We start from the raw sequence: 23218 nt of genomic DNA, 5'->3' as shown, positions 1-23218 counted from the left end.
AAAATGGCGAAGATTTACGCTTTCCGTTACGCTATAGACGTACGTCTTGATGCATTATCTTGGTGAGTTGATTGCAACTTATTTTAACATAATTTATTGCTATACTTTCCTGTCAAATTCAAACTATGTGCTGAACTGGGGCTCGGAGTAGCACTCCTCGAAGTTAGGTGCAAGATATTTCTAATCTATTTTTAGTTCGCAGTTTTAAGCATATCACGATACTTTTTCAATTTTACATACTTTACATTACTGGCGCTTACCGCTAGTCTGAACATGCTGTGAATTTTTACTTGTTATTCCGATTGTATATCTCAATCTCCCTTATGTTTTTGTTTATTTATACTACCTGTGTTCCCTATTTCTTGTTCTGGTATCTGCTGTCATTTGAAATTATCTTGTTTAAGGTAAATAATGGTTATACTAATAAAATTCCTTGCAAGTGTAGCTCTTTTGTTATCACTGTTATCCATCAACTGTGTCGTGAGTCTCGATTTCAGTTAGGATAAGCTATTTCTTATTACTTATTCCATGTAAATGGAAAAATTATAACCGGCGAATACTTTGTGACTCCTTGGTACTAACTGGATGAAAAACATACATTAAAGGGGAACATACATTAAAGGGGCCCTTGATTCAAGGAAAAAGCGCCTCATCAGAACAATGCATCTGCCAGAGAGGTGATTGGGCAATGAAAAAACAGGGAATTTAGTTACGGCACACTCTATGCCCCACATTTCTCACCTTTTGGCATCCAACATTAGAAAACGTTCTGAGTCGAATAAAGAGCTATGGCAGCCATAAATCGTTATTTTACAGCTCTGGCAGAACTGCATTGTACTGTAACATGTCGAAAAATAGCTGAATGTTTTGCCCAACGAGGGCCACAATACTTCACTGGCAAGCCGAGAACTTCTCACTCTGTCCTCGTATTAGTCCATAGGATTGAAAAGGTTGTTAAGGGTAATCACAGATGGTGGGTGCTATTAATTCCTCATTATGTCCTGTTTTCACAGACCAATTATTCTCCAACACCGTGATTCGAACGAGTTCGAACGGTTACGAGATTTATGGCACTTTCTCGATACCACATTTGTAGTCCATAGGTCATCGTGTATGGAGTGTTGGAGGGTTCGATGTTTATCAGTATAACATTCCAACCTTACTTTTCCGTTCGCGGATAGTTCGTACGAAATTCAAATTATACGCCAATATTTGTCTATTTTTACTGTCGTGCTTATTTGGGAGTTGTTTTTACGGCACAAAGTAATGTTTCCTGACTCGTTCTGTTCTAGAATTTTAAAGATAACCCATTCTGTGATGTACACTACTATCCTTACAACTAAGCATACTTTAAATTGGTGAGCCTTCTTCTCTCTCTCTCTCTCTCTCTCTCTCTCTCTCTCTCTCTCTCTCTCTCTCAGGCATGCCTGCTCTGGATCGAATCCGCCCGGGGGATTAACGACAAGACGTCGATGTGCTGACGGGCCTGGATATGGTTTTTAGGCGGCTTCCCACATCCCACTAGGTGAATACCAGGCCGGTTCCCATATTTCCCCTCAGAAACATTTACTAGGAACTATACATAAACATATACACAATAGATGTGTTGTTTAGTTATTTGTACATTTGATGATAATCAATGAAGCCGAGTATCGTCGTTGGGCTTTTACACGGTCCGCCCATAACATTCCGAGACTGATTTTATTCAACAACTGTAAACTATAAATGCGCATTCGACCAGTCTGTTTGGAGTATTCAAGTCATTCTCTAGAATGTTTTGAAGAAGAGAAAAGCGCCTATGAAGTTTGTACTTGACACCTTGACACCCGAACAAAAACAACATGTGGACGCCTGCCGCGAATTGAGTGAAATGTAAAACGCGGATAGTTATTGTGTGGAAGAAATCATCACGGGTGACGTGATTTGGTGTTGCGGATGCGAACCTATCACAGAACGACGCAGTGCAGAAATTCACTTTGACGATATGATCGATATTCAAGCACATGTGACACGTGAGTTGTACAACATCCCAAAGAAGGACTTTTCTGACATTTTGACTTAGTTGTACGAAAGTTCAGTACTTCGTAATCAAGAGGGGAAGCATTAAAACCATCATCGTAGCTTTTCTCTCTCTTTTTTTTTTAATAATGCAGCCTCGAAACTTTTTGGACTGACGTGGTAAGCAGCTTTAGGGTAAATCCACGATTTCTTCTAAGAGCCTATCCCTGCTCATTTCACTAAACGAGAAGCATATTATCACCGTCTCCTTCCTGACTATAAGATCATTTCGATGTCTCTGGCACTCCTCTACGAAAAAATGTCTTTCTTAAATTCATCTTTCCACTTCAGTATTACATTCGTTACTGAAAACCTTCATGCAGAACTAATTGTGAACTTTATCCATTATGTTACAAACAGCAATGACTACAGTAATCAGATTAATGTGTGTACAAATACAGTCTTCAGTCACAAAAATAACTTTATTTTAAGTAGTGTGCGATAACATTTAGGATCCGCTTTCAGGTGCCCTTGTGTTTTCAGCATTTAAGTATAGGTTTCCAATTATAAATCACATAAAGGGACATCGTGGATGCTGAAAACACATGGGGACTTGATTTCATCATTTTGGTGACCAATGCTGAATTTATATGTATATGCATTCATTTGGCTGTATCAATTCTGATATACTAGAGGCGAATGCGTAAATCTATAGGGTTTCCTTTTCAAACTCTTACAATTTTCGAGTCGAGTGACAATCTTTATTATGCAGGTTGGAGAAAAACAACTTGGTAATAATTTGTAACTACAGCCAGTTACGGACTGGCGTGTCCTAGCTAATATTTGTTATGATAAGGACCGTAATTACTAATTAAATTCGCTGAAGATGTTGGTTTCAGCTGAAAAGTCAAAGCTAGACAACCTTTACATTCATATGCATGGCTAGTTTCGTTAGACGCTAATCTTACGTGATGTTTACTAGGAAAGTTTCGCTATTACTCTGAACTGTGCTCAGAGTACCGTAATGCCACAAACTTTGTAAGACGATTAGCTGCACTACAGAAACAACAGCATGGCAGTCGACACATGGAACTTTAAGTGTTTTAAATTTTGATAATGTACAGAGAACGTGAATGAACTTTTAATGTAACAAGTAGTGAAGACTAGTATGTGTCAATTAAGGCAATAATGGTAAAAGAGAACAGAAATTAAATTTTAATCAATCTTTTTTCTCAAATCACATTTTTTCAGTAAACGTACGAAATGCGTGTCTCCTAACATCGCTACGTTGCTGAATCGCCAAGAGCATAAGGTAGCAGCAGTTTAGTCGGACAAAATCACACTGCTGGTCAGACCCAAACACGCTCGCTTACCGGACAAATATCGCTGATTGGCTGTAGATTGATGTTAGTAGCTCTACAACGCTACATTTCCGGCCGATACTTATTTGAAAAATTTTGCTCGATTCGCTTTTGCTGGCCCTCCACTGCCGTTATCATCGGGTTGTTTTTCTCCTCCCTGTGTATCCCTTTCTACGTGGGGCATAAAACCGAGGGCCGATTTTCGTTGCTTTATTGCACCCTATGGAAAATCACGTTTTTGGTAGCTACCCCGCCTGTTCTTCTGTTCTTCACCTGAAATCATGACCATGTCTTCCGTTGGCTAAACAGATCTGTGACGAGTCAAAAAAAATGGTTCAAATGGTTCTGAGCACTATGGGACTTAACATCTTAGGTCATCAGTCCCCTAGAACTTAGAACTACTTAAACCTAACTAACCTAAGGACATCACACACATCCATGCCCGAGGCAGGATTCGAACCTGCGACTGTAGCAGTCGCGCGGTTCCGGACTGAGCTCCTAGAACCGCGAGACCACCGCGGCCGGCTGTGACGAGTCGTACAACCATTTTCTTGATACGCTCTCGCTACTCCGTCAGTCGTGAAGACATTGCTAACTCTGTATGATAATTATTTTTTCCTTTCTTTTTCCTTCGTTTCTTTTAACTTCATTTATATAATTTTGATGGTTTAGAACACTTTTTGTTTTGGTCTATAGTATGAAATGTAACTACGTTTTACTTTGTTTATGTTGCTACGCGAACCTCATACTAATTGAGTGCGCAAAAATTTCAATTCCTTTTTTATCTTTTTTGTAATGCTTTTGTAAAATGGGCCATGTAAAATTAAACGCAATATGCAAAACTGTTATACGAATTGCGATGCGAGAGCGATACTGATAGTCGCAGTAGGACAAAGAGAGCCAATGTGCGTGCAGAGGCGTGGATAGACGAGAACACAGGGTAACGTGCTAGTATAAGGGGGCGATCAAAGTTTTCGTTAGAAGCCAATACACCTCAGGCAAAATCATCGTGAGCGCTGAGGCAATCATTCACCGACGCACCAGGTTAAGATACCCGTTTGGTAAAATACTGTGTCCTGGTGTGTGGAGAAGTCCGCAGCTGCCTGCTGCACATCCTTGTCGGACAGGAATCGTCGACCCTTCAAGTTCTTTTTTAAGAGACCAAAGTCGCCATAATATCATAGGAAGAGATCAGGTGTATAGGGGGGGGGGGGGGGGGGGGTGCTCGTGTGTATCCCACATGAGTTATTGTCCGTAATATATGGCCTTCCAGAAATGCCCGCGTCTTGTCTCGAGTCTCAACCAGCACGAACCTTGGCACACCATTCCAGAACGATGGTTTTCGACAGACATGCTGCCCCTCATTGGTCCGATAGATGTTGTAAGGTGTCAGACAAATCCAACACCTTCCATGAAAACCCTGACATGATAAGCAAATCCAGTAGTATGTCACATAGCTCCGAATAAATCGTGACATTAAATTAACCAAAGTAATACGAGTAATGAGTGAGCAAATGGAATACCACAGACTAACACAAGAATGCCTAAATGCATGTCATACCTTCCCACCGTGAGACAGACGCAGTTCCGAGGGGAGAAACGAGAACAGAAGCCGAGAGCAGAACCGTGTTAAGTTAGAAGGCCCTACGATAAGGGACGGACACCCACGTCGCCAGCTAACCGTTAGGACCACCCCCCAGCCCATGTTTAAAGGTAGAGCCCTCCAGAAGAACAGTATAGATCTTACGATAACACAAAAAGGGGCACCCCAGCCGCATGTTTTAGCGTGAGACTTTTTTGCGTCTCTGTTACGTCAGGGCCACCCCCCAGCCCATGTTAAAATATAGAGCCCTCCAGAAAAACAGTATAGATTTTACGATAACATTAAAAGGACCTCACCAGCTGCAAGTTTTAGCGTGAGACTTTTTCGCGTCTCTGTTACGTTGCAAACTTTAAAACATTGCCCCACCACGAAAAGTATAACGTTTCTCATTGGATAGACAGAATTTTTGTAGGCGGAGCTTAAGGTTAACATTGAGACCCTGCTTGGTCAGATGAAAACACAGCCAGATAGTTTTTTTAAACCAACTTTGGTAAATTGTAGTAAGGAGAAGTTAGGAGAGAGTTGCTTCCGAGACGGCGAGGTGAGCGGAGCTGTGCTGCCCGCCGCCCCCTGACGAACACCGACAAGGTAATGAACGCACGCGATGCCGCATAACAGCGCATAAAGCTTCACTCAGAACTGCAGAAGTCTCGTCTGTTACACCCCCTTTTTGCGTAATACTGGTGTCGATCGTCAATTAAAGCTCATGGTGTTCACATTTGCCACTTGAAGAAAAAATCTGAAACGCAATGATTTTTCTGTTATATAGTTATTGAGAAGCCACATCAGCCACTGTAATTTACGACAAGTTAGATAAGTAATTAAAGGTCACTGTAGACCATTTTGATAGTTTTCTCTTTTGCGAAACTTAATTTAAACCTAGATTATAGATGTGATATGGCATAGGTCATCCTTCGATGCATTGTAGAACTTGGAAACCCATTCAGGGAATATTCGTTCACATTTTTGTTGAACGCAGTTGGTTTTTACTATCCTGTATTAAAACATTTCCTTTTATCAATAGTGCAATTTATAAACAATGTTTTGTGAGTAGAATAAAATTTCCAATGGTAAACTTAACTGCTTTTTCGACGTTTTTTTACCAGCTAACTAAAAATAGGAAAGCCTTGAACCCCTTCCACTAAATTTAGTTAGTATTAAGATTCTTTTACAGGGAGTGCAGTGGAGCTGACGCTGAAATCATTAAGTATTTGGTTGTATCATCGCTAGTCTCACTGAACTCTTCTGAACTCTACATGTCATGTGTGGTCTGGCGTCTCCTTACCAGCAACAGGTTCCAGGTTCAAACTAGTCAATTCCCTAAAAAACACGCTCAGAGCGTCGTTGCGCGAAAGTGGTAGGGAGACACGATATAGAACAAACAGTCGCAGAAACCACGCAGAATGTTAGAATGTCTACCGCCCGATCGATGTCAACTGGTGTTTACCCTTCGGCAGCCAAGGAAAGAATAACTGCACGTTGGTTTGATTGGGATGCATTTAGTGATAACGTCGCCATAGTTAATCTTTCTGCCTCATTAATTCACTAATCCCTTACCTACATGTCGGTGCTTTTATACCCACATCTGAATCACGCTACGTTGCATATATGCTGCACCTCTAACGATAATTTTTGGATCGTTCCTTATATAACGTGTCGGACAGAACCACATGAAAAGCTACGGTCGAGTTCTTTTGTTTCGGACTGAGCTTGGACTATATACGAAGGTGAACGATATGAAGGAAAATGTTAGATTGCATACTGTGAGGTTCGTGGAGTGCTATAAACAGCAGTGACAATGTACACTTGAGTGAACTGTGGTTGTTGTTATTAGAATGATATTGTTTCCATCTAATCGAATTGCACAAACTACTTTATTTGCAGTTTAAGGATCTGAACTTTAACCGACATTTTCGAAACATTGAAACTGTATAATATATGTGAAACTGGCTCGCCAAAATTATGTATTCGCGATCGTGACGTGCATGTTGAAAGCAGACTGACTGTAGTTTCGTGATAGCCGAGTTAAAGTATATTTTACACCGTTACAAAACTGTGTACTGTATGTTAATAGAAGCAACGTGTGCATTATAGTCGTACACATTCGATCTTACACCCATACAGCAACAATTGCCTTCGACCAATTTGTTACAAAAGGAGTGCCGCGAAGGATAATGTTACCGCATGGAGGATGATATTACCGCATGGAGAGTCTTATACCAAGCGAGAGGATGTATCCATTGCAATTTCACGACTGATGGAACTACTTTAATTAAGCCGCCATCACCGACGAGCCGCCGTTGGCGTCGCATCTCGCCGACCACACGAGCAGTTAAGCTGTAAGCAAAGCTCTCGCTCACTCTCTCTCAGTCAAGACTCTTAAAATAGTTTCAGTTGTAATTTCTTCTCTTCGTAATGAACCTTGGCAATCATAGGCTTTTCTGTAAATAAATATAGTTCTCGGTGAGGGTGTTCATCATTAGTGTTGAAGCTGTTGAATTCTATGAAGTGTAGTCATTGATATTTACCTCTTCCACCTTTCTCTTTTATTTTATTGTAGTTGTTATTGCATGTGTCTTCAGGGTTCCGTACCTCAGCCGGTGAAAACGGAACCTTTACAGGATCACTCTGTAATGCGTTTGTCTATGTCCGACTGTTAAAAACCCTCTTTCTCAGGAAAGGGTACGCATATCAAGTTGATATTTATATCATAGATTAAGGTCTACTGTCCCTTGGCAATCAAAAGATACGACCATTTATGTCACATATTTTGATGCAAACACACACATCAAAACCTATAGGGTACTAAATGTGGCAAGAAGCAAGGTTTCAGACAACACGTAAAGGCAAAAAAAAAGGTCTATTTGTGAAAATATCAAATGAAAACATATTTCTTTTGTCATTTGTTACCCAGCTTCCAACATAAAATTAAAACATTCTCAAAGTATTGGAATTCCCGAGACCGATATCCTACCAGTGTCAGTGTCGATAACAGGCAAAAATCGTCATGATTTTCTCGATTCCCGGGATGGATGAACTGTGTGTATACAGCTCTCAAGCGATGTTTGTCCTTGTTGTTTGGTGTCATCATATTTGTACCGGCAATATGAACGATATGACCACAGAAATGTGCTGCATGCATCGTATTTTTGACACTAGCAGATGATGCAATGGTTATAACCTTTTGAAGAAGGGCAGTAGATGCCTCAAATCGGAAAATAAAATAAAATTTATTTTTTTGCAACTGGCTGTTGATTATTTGAATTAACATAAATAAGTCTGTACGGAACCCTCAGACCGCGAGTCTTACAAGCACCTGATCAATATATGTGCAGTATTTCCACTGGGAGAATTTACATGGTTTGCTACGAAATGCTGTAGGTTGTGTGATCTCTGCCGTCCGCCATTAATTTACGAGCGCCAGCCAATAAAACTAAAGCTGCTCGCTTACCATTCATTCAAGGCAGACAGTAGGTGGGAACTTCAAACTTCACAGCTGTGTAGCTACGAAGGCTATTTTTCCATTCTGTAGATTGTCGTACTACAGCATACTCAGGACCGCATGCGGATTTATTTGTTTCTCGTAGTTACATTTGAGCAGCTTGTTCCACTGTTCTTTACAAAGTACTACTTATACTTTCGAGTTTGCTAACCAGCTTCTGATACAGTTCATTTTATTAGCTTCAGTAGGCGAACCGGTTCTTTTGAGTCTAAAATAATCAAAATTTACTTCATCACGTTTTTGCACGCAAAAAGTTCGCATAAATTCACGGTGAATATTTCGCAAAGTATATCTCTCGAAATCGGTTTATTTACAGAGTCTAAACCCAGTGGCGGCGCGCAGATATACATTCTGGATGTTCACAAATTTTTAAATTCAGATAAATATGAGATACAGAAATTAATAGCATCTGGTGAATAACAGTTACGCTCATCAACATATTTATACATCTTCAGCCGCTGTCAATAATAGCAGTAATAATAATAATAATAATATGCATATTAAGTTGTCTTGCACATAATTAAATGCAGTTTATGGCGAGAACGAAATGATGTTTAAGCTTTCGCTATTTTCCGTTTCGCATTTTTGTGTAAGTGGGATTTTTCGTGCTTTTTTATTTATTCGAACAAATGCACAAGATCCATAATTCATGATATTAGTTAACGAATTAACGTCTGGGTTGGAAAAAAGGCATTCCTACGTTTACTATACACTTCTTTGTTAAATGTTCGCTTATAATGACGCTTATTTGATTTCGTCAATTTCTCAAACTGCTAATCTGGTCTGGAACGCCCTAGTTTCTTTGCGGCTAACTTTTCCTGGTAATTTTCTTTTCGGTTAGCGCTTAATACAATGTTCAACAGAGTTCACGTTGACACTGCACAGGAAATCGGATTCCTACACACAAACTCCAAACACAAGCTGCCGTTTGCGGAAATGGTTAAATTCAAGTAGTACCGTCTACCAGAAAGGTCACTCGACTAGAACACAAATGAGGCGCGGAGAGACATAAGGCCAAAAAGCACGTCCTCTTCGATGCCCCCCTTTGTTTTAAGGTTAATATCAGAGAAACCAGTGAGACAGTTTTACGTGAATGTTCAAATGTGTGTAGAATGTGGGCCTACAGTACAGATAAACCATAAGATAAACAGATGTCAGAACCACGAATAAATGCTACAGTCTCACAATCGTCAATGATGTGCTTGAGGAACCTCAAATGGATTTCCTGTGATAAAATCCAAAACTTCATGTACCATATTCAGAATCCCACGAAATAAGCTTTTCTCTCAGTATAAGTGTAACATACACTGATGTTCGATCTAATTTTAGTATATAGTGTGTGAATTCGCATATCTGTGGAGTGTGCTACCACCTGGTGGCATTGACATAAACTAGTAGTTGAGTGGTAAAGGGTAGTAGTGCATGCCATGAACCGTGCACATCGTTTATCAAATCTGTATGTATTTGGCCCGTAAGGCAGTTACGTCATGCCATTTGCGCATGCGCAGAATCTCCGTAAAACGTGCACAAGTGAAGGTGTGCTCACGACCCTGATGCCAAGTTTCACCGAGTATAGTGGAGCAATATGTAGCACAGCGCGGTGGTTATGTTGCCGTGTATTTCAGATTACCGCATCTACATTACGTTTAAGAGCATTCAAAGAAAAATAGCCAATAAATCTGCAAGGTATGAAAAGTTGGGGGTGTTCACGTGCTCTTCTGCTCTCGCTCGAAAGCCGCCACTGTCTAAACCCAGTCAGGATCCCAGACTGAGGGTCAGTGCCGTTTGTGCAGCATCAGTTCCTACAAGACCACTTCCAGCCCGCAGCTCCCGCTATCCTGGACTTCGCGCCTCGGCGAGACGGAAGAGCCGTCTGCGTGTTTCGTTTTGCGCTGTGGGATGCCAAATTGAAATCGTTCCTCGGAGAGTGTGCCTTGTTACCCCAATTACGTTTATTGCGGTACGCTTCCTGTCATTAGTTCCGCCCCACGGCGTAAATGCGACGCGCCGTTCGGCGTAAATAAGGTAACTTACCGTCTGGCCCGACACGCGACGCTGGCCGCGCAGCAGCGCCGGCACGGTTTCGTGTCACGCCTACAGCCTACAGGGCCCTGCTGGTTCCGCGAGAGGAGTGCCTACGTCACAGGCGGCACCAGCCTGACCGCAATCTCGGCGCTGCTCGTGTTCGTACTTGTTTCTGGATCATTTCGGTGTCATAATGACGGGCCTAACCCTCACTGAACCTTACACGTGCGCCTAGGGCATAGCCACTTACGTACAGTCGATTCACATTGTTTTGGCCACCTTATACATTTCACGTTGTTGGCGTAGCTCAAAAAATATTTTTGCGAGAATCTTTGATAGCAGCTCTCCGAATACTTGACAGCATCTACGAATAATCAGAACTATGGAGGACAAGGCAAGTAAAATGTTCTCGGTGTGGCAGTGAGATGAAGTTAGTGTAACGGAAGTTGTGTGGTTTATTTTGTTACGTTGGTACGGGTTACACAATAACGTTAGGAACATGATAATTTGACCTACAGATCCGGTCGGAGAGGCCGTGCTCAGAGTCATTTCAATTTGGGCAGAGCGAGAAAAATTTGTGAACCGAAATTGTGTGTAAAAACAAATGGAATATCTCACTAGCGATTTGATATAGATTGGGTAAAGAATGTGTTACGATGGCCGGGAAGAGAGCGCGATGACATGGTCATTATAATACCAAAACTCTTTTTGTTCATCATTAAAAGTGTAATAGATACAACAGCAAATCTTACAAAACGGAAATCACTATAAATCCAAAAAGAAGGTACAGCAACATCTAAGATTGGCCAAATACAGTCGCGAATCATTAGGAATATTGTAACAGAAAAATGGTTCAAATGGCTCTGAGCACTATGGGACGTTACCTCTGAGGTCATCAGTCCCCTAGACTTAGAACTACTTAAACCTAACTAACCTAAGGACATCACACACATCCATGCCCGAGGCAGGATTCGAACCTGCGACCGTAGCGGTCGCGCGGTCCCAGACTGTAGCGCCTAGAACCGCTCGGCCATCCCGGCCGGTTCTGTAACAGAAATACACTCCTGGAAATGGAAAAAAGAACACATTGACACCGGTGTGTCAGACCCACCATACTTGCTCCGGACACTGCGAGAAGGCTGTACAAGCAATGATCACACGCACGGCACAGCGGACACACCAGGAACCGCGGTGTTGGCCGTCGAATGGCGCTAGCTGCGCAGCATTTGTGCACCGCCGCCGTCAGTGTCAGCCAGTTTGCCGTGGCATACGGAGCTCCATCGCAGTCTTTAACACTGGTAGCATGCCGCGACAGCGTGGACGTGAACCGTATGTGCAGTTGACGGACTTTGAGCGAGGGCGTATAGTGGGCATGCGGGAGGCCGGGTGGACGTACTGCCGAATTGCTCAACACGTGCGGCGTGAGGTCTCCACAGTACATCGATGTTGTCGCCAGTGGTCGGCGGAAGGTGCACGTGCCCGTCGACCTGGGACCGGACCGCAGCGACGCACGGATGCACGCCAAGACCGTAGGCTCCTACGCAGTGCCGTAGGGGACCGCACCGCCACTTCCCAGCAAATTAGGGACACTGTTGCTCCTGGGGTATCGGCGAGGACCATTCGCAACCGTCTCCATGAAACTGGGCTACGGTCCCGCACACCGTTAGGCCGTCTTCCGCTCACGCCCCAACATCGTGCAGCCCGCCTCCAGTGGTGTCGCGACAGGCGTGAATGGAGGGACGAATGGAGACGTGTCGTCTTCAGCGATGAGAGTCGCTTCTGCCTTGGTGCCAATGATGGTCGTATGCGTGTTTGGCGCCGTGCAGGTGAGCGCCACAATCAGGACTGCATACGACCGAGGCACACAGGGCCAACACCCGGCATCATGGTGTGGGGAGCGATCTCCTACACTGGCCGTACACCACTGGTGATCGTCGAGGGGACACTGAATAGTGCACGGTACATCCAAACCGTCATCGAACCCATCGTTCTACCATTCCTAGACCGGCAAGGGAACTTGCTGTTCCAACAGGACAATGCACGTCCGCATGTATCCCGTGCCACCCAACGTGCTCTAGAAGGTGTAAGTCAACTACCCTGGCCAGCAAGATCTCCGGATCTGTCCCCCATTGAGCATGTTTGGGACTGGATGAAGCGTCGTCTCACGCGGTCTGCACGTCCAGCACGAACGCTGGTCCAACTGAGGCGCCAGGTGGAAATGGCATGGCAAGCCGTTCCACAGGACTACATCCAGCATCTCTACGATCGTCTCCATGGGAGAATAGCAGCCTGCATTGCTGCGAAAGGTGGATATACACTGTACTAGTGCCGACATTGTGCATGCTCTGTTGCCTGTGTCTATGTGCCTGTGGTTCTGTCAGTGTGATCATGTGATGTATCTGACCCCAGGAATGTGTCAATAAAGTTTCCCCTTCCTGGGACGATGAATTCACGGTGTTCTTATTTCAATTTCCAGGAGTGTATATATAAAATTTCTCTAATGGATATTACAAGAAATCAACAGAAAAACGGATAAAGTATATAAAGACAACATACCATGGGAAGAAACATGTAAATTTGCATAAGCGAAACAAAGTTTGTTTGCAGTAAACCATACGTTTCTATATGATAAGACCAGCCCGTTGAGGCCACAAGCGGACACTGCAGTGGAGTGTATATACGGACGACAGGGAGTGCTAAAGACGCCTGTAGCTTTTACAGGAGAAGGGAAAGCTTAATGGCGTCTGGTTTTCATAGTTGAAGAGGAGGTGTACCAGTCTTTCACTGTGGAGCGATACCTGTAGTAACGACAACTTTCTCGTACTCGATCTCAAAAAAAAAGTAAGACACGTCTAGGCTAAGGGCACCTCAACGGTAATTTACTTTGCATTACGATTCTAATCATCCATACTTGGAAGTCAATACAGACTACACTCAATCTGTTAAAAGGCATTCCTCCTCGTAGATGTGGACGAAACACTGAGCTTTCCAACGGAATTTGTGAAACCCTGCTACTACAACAGAGGAAATTTAAAATTTCTTGCTGTGAAAAGCTGTACTTTACTATATTTCAAACTGTTCCGGCGCTGATCGGCATCAGTGAAGGCCCACGTGCTCTGCAGCTTTTATACAGAGTGGTCGGAAATTCCCGTTACAAACTTCTAGGACATGTAGGGGCTAGTGAGTACAGAACATTTTGAATAGGAACCCATGTCCGGAATCGTATCGTTTCCGCTCTACGACAGTTTCATTTCAGATGTGTACCTCGTCAACGTCTGCTTAGGGGCAAGAGAAACGTCTCAGAGTTTCCTGTCCTGGTATGCAACAGGGTAGACACGATGACGTGTACTACGTCAAACGATCCCCAGATGTTACTTATTATCCGCTTTGCTGTGAGATCGAGTCAATACCTGTGCATCTCCGATAGAGGAAACATGGTGCAGTGCACGTTAGCGGAATACACAGTGAGGAGGCAGGACTGTGGTGCTCCATGGCGACGCCGCACTCCTAAATTTGAAGAAGGTGAACTGCGTCGTATTGAAGGTCATCCGAAGACCAGTATCAATTGCAAAGCGATTTAGAAAAGATTGCTGTATGGTGTGGCAGGTGGCAGTTGACACTAAATAACGAAAAGTGTGAAGTGATCCACATGAGTTCCAAAAGAAATCCGTTGGAATTTGATTACTCGATAAAGAGTACAATTCTCAAGGCTGTCAACTCAACTAAGTACCTGGGTGTTAAAATTACGAACAACCCCAGTTGGAAAGACCACATAGATAATATTGTGGGGCCGGCCGAAGTGGCCGCGCGGTTCTGGCGCTGCAGTCTGGAACCGCGAGACCGCTACGGTCGCAGGTTCGAATCCTGCCTCGGGCATGGATGTGTGTGATGTCCTTAGGTTAGTTAGGTTTAACTAGTTCTAAGTTCTAGGGGACTAATGACCTCAGCAGTTGAGTCCCATAGTGCTCAGAGCCATTTTTTAATATTGTGGGGAAGGCGAGCCAAAGGTTGCGTTTCATTGGCAGGACACTTAGAAGATGCAACAAGTCCACTAAAGAGACAGCTTACACTACACTCGTTCGTCCTCTGTTAGAATATTGTTGCGCGGTGTGGGATCCTCACCAGGTGGGATTGACGGAGGACATCGAAAGGGTACAAAAAAGGGCAGCTCGTTTTGTATTATCACGTAGTAGGGGAGAGAGTGTGGCAGATATGATACGCGAATTGGGATGGAAGTCATTACAGCAAATACGTTTTTCGTCGCGGCGAGATCTATTTACGAAATTTCAGTCACCAAATTTCTCTTCCGAATTCGAAAATATTTTGTTGAGCCCAACCTACATAGGTAGGAATGATCATCTAAATAAAATAAGAGAAATCAGAGCTCGAACAGAAAGGTTTAGGTGTTCGTTTTTCCCGCGCGCTGTTCGGGAGTGGAATGGTAGAGAGATAGTATGATTGTGGTTCGACGAACCCTCTGCCAAGCACTTAAATGTGAATTGCAGAGTAGTCATGTAGATGTAGATGTAGAACGAGTTCGCGAAGAATTGCGCGTGCAATGGCTGTTAGTCACAGTACCGTCTTGGACGTCCTGCATGAGCAACAATTACATCCGTACCACTTAAAACGGGTACACTCTATGGGTCCAGCAGACATTCCACAACGCGTCGCCTTCTGTACATAGTTCTTGCACCGTTGCATCAACGCGCCCCTGTTTCCACATCGAGTTCTCTTCACAGATGAATGTAGGTTCACAAGGGACTGTGTTCTGAATGCTCGAAATAGCCATGTCTGCGCGGACAAAAACCCTCATGCCACACATGTTCAGGGATTTCAAGACAGGTTTGGAATTAACGTGTGGGCAGGTATTCTGGACGGTCATGTGCTTGGACTATACCTCCTTCCATCCAAGCTCACTGGTCCCGCGTACTTAGTCTTCTTACGACACGTACTGGACCCGTTCTTGGAAGCTGTGGCATTGAATGTCTGTCAGGAAATGTGGTTTCAGCATGATGGAGCACCACCTCACTTTTCACTGGCTGTCCGGAGACATCTCAACAGACGGTATGGTGAAAGATGGATAGGCCGTGGTGGTCCAACCGCTATGCACTACTTCTTGTGGCGTCGTATGAAGAGCCTAATTCATGAGACACCTGTAGAGACAGAGGAACATCTGCTGGCACGAGTTCTGGCCGCTGCACAAGACATTGAAGAGATACCAGGTGGGTTGGAGAGAGTGTACCAGAACATGCTTCGGAGGTACAATGTGTGTAACAACGTTGGTGGTCGCCCCACCGAGCCAATCTTGTAATGCATCGGTACGTTGCGGCTGGTACCATAGATGCTGGGTTCTTGTTGTTGTCGACTAATGTGAACCATAAGGTGTAAGTTGTAATGCAAATGCGTAAGTAATAACTGAACGAGTCAGTATTCTTTTCACATGGATTGCAACAATTTTATTGGGTCACGCCTAACAAGGGAACCTCCCAATCGCACCCCCCTCAGATTAGTTATAAGTGGCACAGTGGATAGGCCTTGAAAAACTGAACACAGATCAATCGAGAAAACAGGAAGAAGTTGTGTGGAACTATAAAAAAATAAGCAAAATTATACAAACTGAGTAGTCCATGCGCAAGATAGGCAACATCAAGGAGACTCTGAGCTCAGGAGCGCCGTGGTTAGCGTGATGGTTCAAGGCATCCCTCGAGTGAAAAGTTTAATTTTTTATTTTCAGACAATTATTATCTGTCCGACCGCCCGTCCGATGCGAGGTAACTGCGCCGTAGTATGGGGACGCTATACCTAAACAAACATCGAAACACACGTCAGTCGACTACAGCGTACGGAAGAGAGAGTATTCCTGCTAACGAGGCTCCCTGGCTGGCAGTTGACTGTTCGCTACTTTGGACGAGAGTGCATTAAATACGTGAGATGTATTCCGTGGGCAATATGAATACATCAAATATAGCTCGCGACTTCAATAACAAGGTCCATGAATATTAACTGTAAGGAATCGGAAAGTTCCTTAAGGGATCGAACGATTGTCGAACATTTGTATGATTATTTCCTACATTCGTTGATAAACAGTACGTGTGGTGATGACGATACCTTGCTGATTGCTGCGGGACTGTATGTACCAGATGATGCGATTGTTGGCGATTCGTACGAAGAACACGAAGAGGAAATACTGCGACTTCAATCTGATGGTATTTCTTTGGGTTACATGAAGGAAATGCTCCAATACAGGTTACTGCCCAAACCAATTAAAAGACGCAAATATAGATTATCGAGTGAAGAAACAAATAAATTTAATAAATTTAATAAATTTAAAGGGATGGAGGAAAAAAGCACAATTAAATATTGCAAAGAATTCATGGAACGAGGTGGAACCCGAAGACAGAAGTTCAGTGAACTAGAAAACTATGTATACCGACAATTTATTAAAGCCAGAAATGAATTAAGTGCCGTATATGAGACAGACCTACAGATTTGGGGATTGCATTACGCTAAACAAACCGGCCTGGACTTCAAGGCTTCATCTCATTGGCTTGTCACGTTAAAAAGAAAATACAAAATTACGAGCAGGAAGGTTACGAAATATGTAAGCAAGAACTACGCGAATAAACTGGAAGAACTTTTAGAGTGTTCCAAGACGTTTGTTACAGAAACTAACGTCAGATTCCAACAGTATGAAGACGCATATATCAACACAGATCAGTCCGGTTTTAACTATGAAGTGAAATTGACCCGCACGTTATCGTTAGTTGGAGAAGGCGACACGGAATGTACTGTAGACTAGCTGCATGCCACTTCACATAGTTATACCATACAATATGCTCTGAACAAAGCGGGATGTCTTTTACCTACATTTGATTTATGTTTGCAGGAAAAAATGGTATATTTGGACCGCAAGTTTAGCAACAGGTGAATAGGGTACTTGCGCAAACTCCGAATGTCATTGTGAATTGCAGTGCGTCAGGAAAAATGGATAATGGACTAGTGAAAGACTTTAATGAACGTGTGATTGCTCCTTACGCGGACAAAGATTTTGCCTTGACAGCTATACAGGACAGAAGGATCAGGCATTATACAATTTTAGAGTGGGCGTAGACGTGATTACCATTCTTCCAGGTTGTACACCAATTGTGCAACCGTTAGATGTGTTTGGTTTTCGGCAAGTGAAATACTTTGTGAAAAGCTTCTATGATTTTGCGAAGCTGCACAGGTACACAGAGCAGTATTGTTTACGTGATCGTGTGTCAAAGTTCAGGTACTCACACATAGTCAACTTCGCTCTCCAAAATTCCAGGACATGTTCAGATTTGCTTGGACGTATGCAGGATTTGACGGTCTACACACGGAAAAATTTGAAAACGTTAAAAACATATGTTTTGACAGAGCACACGGAAAACTGTGCGACTGTGAAACTGTTGCATTCATTTGTTGCAGTTTATGTGACAAACTCTTATGTTTTCATCACTTTTTTGGAAGTGATTATCACATCCACAAGAAAACCTAAATCGGGCAAGGTAGAAGAATCTTTTTACCCATTCGCCGAGTATACAAGTTAGGTGGGTCGACAACATATTCCTGTCATGTGACGCACATGCCGTCACCAGTGTCGTATAGAATGTATCAGACGTGTTTTCCTGTGGAGGAATCGGTTGACTATGGCCGTGCGATCAAATGTTTTCGGTTCCCATTGGAGAGGCACGTCCTTTCGTCTACTAATCGCACGGTTTTGCGGTGCGGTCGCAAAAAACCGACACTAAGCTTATTACAGTGAACAGAGACGTCAATGAACGAACGGACAGATCATAACTTTGCGAAAATAAAGAAAGTAAACTTTTCACTCGAGAGAAGACTTGAACGTAGGACCTCTCGTTCCGCAGCTGCTCACGGTAACCACGGGACCAAGGCGCCCCTGTGCTCACACTATCCTTGATGTTGGCTGTCTTGCGCAGTTTGTATATTTTGCTTATTTTTTTCATAGTTCCACACAACTTCTTCCTGTTTTCTCAATTGATCTGTGTTCAGTTTTTCAAGGCCTAACCACTGTGCCAACTTATAACTAAATCTGAGGGGGGTGCGATGGGGAGGTTCCCTTGTAAGTACATTCCTCACGTGGGTGTGGATGAGACAATCATCTGCGTTGAAACTGTCGTAGAACGGAAACGATGCGTTTACGGACAGGGGTTCCTATTCAAAATTTTATGTAATCACTACCCTCTAGTTGTCCTAGGAGTTTGTAACGGGAATTTCCGACCAATTTGTATATTGCATGAAAGACAGTTTCATATATACCACCAGAAGCTGTATTAAACACAAAGATAACGCGAGCTCTACCGACAGAATTTCTTTCGGGGATATTCTGTGAGTACTTTTGGTATAAGCGACCTCTGACTTTCGGTGGCTGGTTACAGAATAATAATGTAATTATTATTTATTCGGTTTGCTACGCCAGTTACCTATGTTCCGGTGGAAACATGGCCTCAACAATGAATAGACCTCTAACGTACTATTATCAAAAACGTACAACACAAAACATGGAGTAGGCGCCTATGTACAGATGCAGAAGCACTGACCTGCAGTTCCTGTTGCTGAACATAGATAGCGTCTCTGTGCCGCTCTTCCGTTAAATTCAGTGAACCCATACATGAGGTGCATATCAGCCAATTCTTCATCAAAAACTTGCCTGCACTGCTGTGTATGACTTTTAACGTACAACTCAGAATCTCTGAAAAATTAACAAGGAAACCCAGGACTGAGCAAAGAGCAAATTGTGCCTTACTGTTGTCGACAACAAGTATACATTTGCACTCCTGTGCATATACCATATTTTCTGCGAAAAACTGATACAAAGATAAGTTGAAATAACGAATGAAATGAAGAGGAACTACTCCGTAACGAGCCACCGATGATCACTTGTGCCTTACACCAAAATGTTCAGAAAATATCCTCGAAAAGCCTCCGGAACTTTATCGATGGGGTTCCGTTATGTCTTGTATAGAGATGACGTAAAAGTGTTCTAGTATTGTGACAATACTTATTTAACCACCTATTTGTGTAGCTTTTACTCGTATTTGTTGCAAAATTCATTCTGTTTCGATAATTACTTCATGGTCTTAATATCCCTGTACCTCCTCTCCCCCCCCCCCCCCCCCCCCAGTAAGCGCTGTGTATCATTAGAAAGAAAGTCGTTTAAAGGAAGTTACTTCGTACATGGATGCCAGTTTCTTATTTGTGCCTGTAGAAACAATAAAATGAACATAGATGATTTATGTCGACAGTTTAAGAGCTCATTAGAAGAAGATGAGTTTTTCTTTTGTAATGGATGTCACTCGAATAAATTTCCCAACTGCTGACCAAGTGCGTAGTTCTGAAATTAGTTATTGACTGTGTTTCGTTTTCTCCTTTGCTTACCATTAGAAGTTGCTTGAAATCTGCCATTTGTCTCGGAATGCTCACCTGTAAAGGAAGAAGAAAAGGTGTTACAGAGAAATAATGCTTAAAAGACGTTATAAAAAATTACATCGTGTAATGAAAGAGAGAAGGTCAGGAAGTTAATGCCCAACGTCTCATCGATGGAGAGGGCGTTAGAAGCGGAGCACTATATCGCGAAAGAAGGAATCAACTGGAGTACGTTTGAAGCAACCACTCCGGCATTCACTTGAAGTGATTTAGTGAAATCGCAGTAAAAGTAAATCGAGACTGGTGGTCGGCGATTACAATCCTGCTCTTTCCTAGTTCAGCGTCTGAATTACTGGTCCGCCTCTGCAGCTGTGGTCTTTAAGTGTCAATACATTTAGAAAAACTTGAGATTTTTTTCGAGAATACTAAGAAGAGTAGGTGGAAAAAGAATACCTTCATTTATTGCAGGAACTGTTATATTATACTTACGACTAGCTGTTACCTGCAGTTTAGCTCGTATATCAACAGTTTTATTATGATAAGAGATGGTGAATAAGTAAACTGTTGTATGTACAATAATGTGAGCTGCCTTCGCACGTTCGTCTGTTCAGGGAATCGTAGCTCCTGATGTGCGCCCTCCAACTGCCCCAGCACACGGCGCGGTGGCACGCGCAGCGTCGTTGCCCAGCGGTGCGCGTTGGGGCGTGGGCAGGAGCACGCATCTGTGTATCGTGCTATTAAAGTACACTACTGGCCATTAAAATTGCTACACCAAGAATAAATGCAGATGATAAACGGGTATTCATTGGACAAATATATTATACTAGAACTGACATGTGATTACATTTTAACGCAATTTGGGGGCATAGATCCAGAGAAATCAGTACCCAGAGCAACCACCTCTGGCCGTAATAACGGCCTTGATACGCCTGGGCATTGAGTCAAACAGAGCTTGGATGGCGTGCCCATGCAGCTTCAACACGATACCACAGTTCATCAAGAGTAGTGACTGGCGTATTGTGACGAGCCAGTTGCTCGGCCACCACTGAACAGACGTTTTCAGTTGGTGAGAAATCTGGAGAATGTGCTGGCCAGGGCAGCAGTCGAACATTTTCTGTGTCCAGAAAGGTCCGTAGAGGACTTGCAACATGCGGTCGTGCATTATCCTGCTGAAATGTAAGGTTTCGCAGGGATCGAATGAAGGGTAGAGCCACGGGTCGTAACACATCTGAAATGTAACGTCCATTGTTCAAAGTGCCGTCAATGCGAACAAGAGGTGACCGAGACGTGTAACCAACGGCACCCCATACCATCACGCCGGATAACACGCCAGTATGGCGATGACGAATACACGCTTCCAATGTGCGAACACCAAAATGTCGCAAAACACGGATTCGACCATCATGATGCTGTAAAAAGTACCTGAATTCATCCAAAAAAACGGCGTTTTGCCATTCGTGCACCCAGGGTCGTCGTTGAGTACACCATCGCCGGCGCTCCTGTCTGTGATGCAGCGTCAAGGGTAACCGCAGCTACGGTCTCCTAACTGATAGTCCGTGCTGCTGCAAACGTCGTCGAACTGTTCGCGCAGATGGTTGTTGTCTTGCAAAAGTCCCCATCTGTTGACTCAGGGATCGAGACGTGGCTGCGCGATCCGTTACAGCCATGCGGATAAGATGCCTGTCATCTCAACTGCTAGTGATACGAGGCCGTTGGTATCCAGCACGGCGTTCCGTATTACCCTCCTGAACCCACCTATTCTATTCTGCTAACAGTCATTGGATCTCGACCAACGCGAGCAGCAATGTCGCGATACGATAAACCGCAATCGCGATAGGCTACAACCCGACCTTTATCAAAGTCGGAAACGTGATGGTACGCATTTCTCCTCCTTACACGAGGCATCACAACAACGTTTCACCAGGCAACGCCGGACAACTGCTGTTTGTGTATGAGAAATCGGTTGGAAACTTTCCTCATGTCAGCACGTTGTATGTGTCGCCACCGGCGCCAACCTTGTGTGAATACTATGAAAAGCTAATCATTTGCATATCACAGCATCTTCTTCCTGTTGGTTAAATTTCGCGTCTGTAGCACGTCATCTTCGTGATGTAGCAATTTTAATGGCCAGTAGTGTAGCTGTACATTATACAACGTGTACATTAAGCAACAAATTAATAATTTTTTATCATGGTATACGTTCACTGATCTAAAAAACATGTTCCGTTCCCGACTTCACCCTCTTAAGGGCGTGACGCGCACACTACGTGTACACCCACCACGTGACTCACACCGGTACACAAAGTCGTACGCACTGTGTCAGTGTGACTAGAGTGCTGCAAAGGGGACGATCGTACTCAAAGTGGAACAACGGACGGTCGCTGTGGAAAGTTACCTGACAAAACAGTCGTCGAAACGGTACGATCAGTTGTTTGCCGAGAAGTTTAATAGTGTCAAAATAACAGCAAAGCGTGTCATGCAAGGCTTGGTCTGAAAATGGCGCCAGACAGGATCTGTTTTGAACATTCAAAAAACATTCCGCAACATTCCTGCGCATCAGAAAATGTGGCTGCAGTTCACGAGACAATCTTTCACACCTCTACCAAAACAGCACGACGCCTATCGCAAGAGACTGGCATATCACGTCGACCATAGAGACGAATACTCCACTTGGACCAGCTGTCTGGTCCGGTCCTATCTGACCACCAAGATCACTTGATCTGTCAGTGCGCGATTACTTTGTATAGGGAGCTCTCATGTCTAAGGCTTATCGCAACAATCCTCGTAGTCTTCAAGGAATGCAGCAATTCCAACAGTCCAGCTTCGATCCGCGTTCAGCAACTTGCTCACCAAGGCCCAAAAGTGCCTAGAGAGAAATGGTGGTCGCTTTCAACATTTGCTACAGTCACGTTATAAGGTACTTCCTTCCCTCTGCTGTGTTCCTTTGTACCTGGAACTATGTTCTCCGGGCCACTTTTATTTGCCCGAATTCATTTGTACGAATTATTGGTTCAAATGGCTCTGAGCACTATGGGACTTAACATCTGAGGTCATCAGTCCCCTAGAACTTAGAACTACTTAAACCTAACTAACTTAAGGACATCACACACATCCATGCCTGAAGCAGGATTCGAACCTGCGATCGTAACAGTCGCGCGGTTCCGGACTGAAGCGCCTAGAACCGCTTGGCCACCGCGGCCGGCTTTGTACGAATTATTAAGACGCTAGTGCGGACAGGGTTCTTTAACGTTAAAAAAGAGGACAGGAAAGAAGACTGCAACTTACAGAGAACACAAAGAAGCTGTTTTGGCTGAAACG

This window comes from Schistocerca nitens, chromosome 1 (assembly GCF_023898315.1).
Source record: "Schistocerca nitens isolate TAMUIC-IGC-003100 chromosome 1, iqSchNite1.1, whole genome shotgun sequence".
NCBI classification, from domain to species: domain Eukaryota; kingdom Metazoa; phylum Arthropoda; class Insecta; order Orthoptera; family Acrididae; genus Schistocerca; species Schistocerca nitens.
Note: the sequence above shows the minus strand (reverse complement) of the source record.